The sequence below is a fragment of the Diaphorina citri genome, unplaced genomic scaffold, assembly GCF_000475195.1.
Source record: "Diaphorina citri unplaced genomic scaffold, Diaci psyllid genome assembly version 1.1 scaffold15564, whole genome shotgun sequence".
In the NCBI taxonomy this organism is placed as follows: Eukaryota; Metazoa; Arthropoda; class Insecta; order Hemiptera; family Psyllidae; genus Diaphorina; species Diaphorina citri.
The window spans coordinates 1-1,209 of NW_007392927.1; the positions used below are offsets into that span (position 1 = coordinate 1).

A 1,209-nucleotide genomic window follows, 5' to 3' on the forward strand; every position below is an offset into this window, starting at 1 on the left:
GCATGGTTTTCCTCAGAGCAATGTTTAGAAACAGAAAAAGAAACTGTAGGTGGGTAGCTACCTACTAGGTTGGCAGTTATACATATTTATACTTACCTACCTATAGCGATGAGTGGCGGATTATGGTTTCACATAGATACCTAATATGTACCTATTTACTGAAGAGACCTCTAGTTATATCAAAACCTTCTAGATAAAGGCATCCAATCAAGAGATCAACCCACAAGACGTCGTAGAATCCTTGACATTTTCTAAAAGGTCCGATATAGCTTCTGGGCCTTTTGATGACAGAGATAAGGTACAAACTAACTGTCAGGTATTGTCAGTTAAAAAGAACTAAATACTTGTTATAAGGTAAATAATAAACACTATTTATTTTAGTACAACACAGTCAACACAATAAATAAATAAAATAAATATAATTTTAGTTCACTAGGCAAAATTAAACATTTCCAACAAAAGCGAAACTTTTATCGTGTAAATTACAAAAAATGGTCAGACCAAAGGCAGAAAGAGGACATCATAGGTAATAAGTCATACCTACGTAAGTCGTACAGGTAAGAAAATAGGGCAGGCAACCTAAGCCGGGTTACTCCCAAAGTAATGAGTTTGACGGATTGATATTACTGGCTTTGGTATGTGGGGGTAGTCCACACCCCTCACGGTGCGGGGGCCTAGGTTAATTAGGAACCCCCAAGGGCCCCAAGAGGTTTATCCACCACTGACTCATTTTCTATTATTCCAGGGACTCTTGGAGCCAAGCCCAGAAGCCCATTCCACGGAGGACTTTTTACCCCAAATCTTGTGTTTCTCACTCTTTTGGAAAAATACGTAGGTTCTGTTTGTTACATTTATCTGCCCGATATATGAGAAGTCCTTCCATTGAATGGGTGTCAGGAGGTATAAAGGTGTATCCATACATAGTCGCCCGGCTGTCGATCGATGTCGACTGGACCGTCCACACTGCCTCGACAACATAGATTTTGGCCGGTCAACTATGTTTGAACATACCTTAAGGGTCCACTTTGTCCCTCATCTTCTAATACTTCATAGTTAGTACAATACACAGGATAGATAGAACAGATACTAGATATCCTGGTAGTATCGTAAGACCGCTGGATTTACACTCGTTGCTGTTGTGGTTCCTCGCAGTACTGACGCTGGCTTGGGCTCGCAGGGTGATGGTCTTTTTGGCAGTCCTGAAAAAAA

The 1,209-nt window shown here is 40.7% G+C and overlaps 1 long non-coding RNA gene across 1 annotated transcript in view; it reads right to left on the minus strand.

The window, feature by feature from the left end:
* Positions 1–491: 491 nt before the first annotated feature.
* Positions 492–1,209, minus strand: part of LOC113473113 — a 10,588-nt gene continuing 9,870 nt past the window's right edge. The window contains exon 2 of the long non-coding RNA XR_003395179.1: positions 492–1,199. This is a non-coding gene — a long non-coding RNA (uncharacterized LOC113473113). The remainder of the gene's footprint in view (positions 1,200–1,209) is intronic.